Source organism: Cebus imitator, unplaced genomic scaffold (genome assembly GCF_001604975.1).
Source record: "Cebus imitator isolate Cc_AM_T3 unplaced genomic scaffold, Cebus_imitator-1.0 Scaffold37, whole genome shotgun sequence".
In the NCBI taxonomy this organism is placed as follows: Eukaryota; Metazoa; Chordata; class Mammalia; order Primates; family Cebidae; genus Cebus; species Cebus imitator.
Genome location: NW_016107352.1, coordinates 1,791,731 through 1,794,346, shown reverse-complemented (window position 1 = coordinate 1,794,346; position 2,616 = coordinate 1,791,731).

Here is a 2,616-nt window from a genome sequence, read left to right as displayed (position 1 = left end):
CAGGAGGCTGAGGCAAGAGAATTGCCTGAACCCAGGAGACGGAGGTTGCGGTGAGCCGAGATCGCGCCATTGCACTCCAGCCTGGGTAACAAGAGCGAGACTCCGTCTCAAAAAAAAAAATAATAATAATAATAATAATTCAGATTCTTAACTGTTCCATGTGTGTCTGCACATAGAGGGGAAACAAAATTGGAAATAAATAATATGTTTCATCTCTGTACAAAAGAATTAGATAAATTTCACTCCCTGTTGGGATTTACAGAATCTCCATTATTTGAACTGAGTTAACTATACCTTGCTTAAAATCCTTTTTGGAATACAGAAAATACAAATTAGTATATAAATAAATGTCTAATTTGACATATCTAAAAATTTAGAAGAGAATATTTGAGGTATTCATGGACAGATAACCTCTGTGGATACCTGGTTTTATTTGTTTAGCGTTTTCTTTATTTTCTCAGATGTCTCATAGTCAAAATTTTTTCTATGCATAAATAAATATATATCAGGCAATGTGAGTGATTTTTAAAGTAAATATGTTCAAAATTTGCATCTAAATGAGTCTCATCTCAAAGTAATTTCCTAAGTCTCCTCAATAATGAACATCTTCATACCTTGAGATAGAATTTGACATTTATCAACAATCTAAAGTCATATGCAGTCAAATATGACATGGGAAATGAAAGTAGTGAATCCACTTTTATAAAGTAGTTCAGTGACTGAATCAGAGGCTGGTTTATGACAAAAGAGAAATTCCAAAGGATTTTTTTTTTTAGCATTATTTGAAAAGTCATATTCTGGGAAGGGGATAGACTGATTTCAATACATTGGTTAGGTGTTTATTTTACTGCATTTTAGTCACACCTCATTACTGTCACAGCTATAGCTTTACAATATTTTACAATTTATTACACAAAAATATTTAACAGGCAAGGAGTTTTGCTTGTAATGTAGTTACACCGCACAGCTTCATTATACAATGTGTGTTGTTAACGCGGCGCAGCTTCACTATGCAATGGGTTGTTGTCACTGGCATACTAGATAATGCATAAGAAGCTGACAGAGAGCATTGTCTCATACACAATTTTCATTGTTAAAAGTATGACTTCATTTTGAGAAAGGAAAACAAAGCTGGAGGCCTCATACTTTCTGTTTTCAAAACGTCATCAAGCTACAGAAATCAGAATCATATGGCCCTGTAAAAAATACACACATATAAACCAAGAGAGAGCCCTAAAATAAAGCTTATATATGGTCAAATGATCTTTGATGAAGATACCAAGGCTACACAATGGGGAAATAACAGTCTTTTCAATAAATGGTGCAGAGAAAACTGGATATCCACTTGCAAAAGAATGAAGTTGGACCCTTACCTGATGCCATCTACAAAAATTAACTCAAAATGGATTAAAGACCTAAATATCAGATCTGAAACTATAAAATTTCTAAAAGAAAACAGGGGAAACTTTTTTTTTTTTTTTTTTGAGTCGGGGTTTCGCTCTTGTTACCCAGGCTGGAGTGCAATGGCACGATCTCGGCTCACCACAACCTCCGCCTCCTGGGTTCAGGCAATTCTCCTGCCTCAGCTTCCTGAGTAGCTGGGATTACAGGCACGCACCACCATGCCCAGCTAATTTTTTGTAGTTTTAGTAGAGACGGGGTTTCACCATGTTGACCAGGATGGTCTCGATCTCTTGACCTCGTGATCCACCCGCCTCGGCCTCCCAAAGTGCTGGGATTACAGGCGTGAGCCACCCAGGGGAAACTTCTTAACATTGGATTTGGCAATGATTTCTTGGACACGACACTAAAAACACAGGCAATGAAAGCAAAAATGGACAAGTGGGACTATATCAAACTTTAAAACTGCACAGCAAAGGAAATAATTTAACAGCAAAAGCAACAACTATGGAGTGGGAGAAAATACTTGAAACTATATATCTGATAAGGTATTAATATTCAAAATATACGAAGAACTACAACTTAACAACAAAAACCCAAAAAATACAATTAAAACATAGGCAAAGGACTTGAATAGACATTTCTCCAAAGAAGACATACAAATGGCCAAAAGCATATAGATTACTAATCATTAGGGAAATGCAATTCAAAACCACAATGAGAAATTACCTCATACGCAATAGGATGGCCATTATCAAAAAAACAACATAACAAGTGTTGATAAGGATGTGCAGAAACTAGGGTCCCTGTGCCTTGCTGTATTAATATAAATGGTGCAGTTGCTATGGAAACCAGTGTGGTAGGACCTCAAAAATAATTAAACATAGAATTACCATATAATCCAGCAGTTTTACTTCTAGGTACATATCCTAAAGAATGGAAAGCAGAGTCTCAAAGAGACTTTTGTACATCCATTTTCATTGTAGCATTATTCACAAGAGCCAAAAGGTAAGAACAATCTAAATGTCCATCAACAGATGGATGGATAAAGAAAATATGGTATGTGCATAGAATAGAATATTATTTAACCTTAATAAAAGGAGGAAATGTTGTCATATGCCTCAACATGATATACTCCAAGGACATTACGCTCAGTGAAATAAGCCAGTCATGAAAAGGCAAGTACTTGACTGAAACAGTCAAACTCAGAACAGA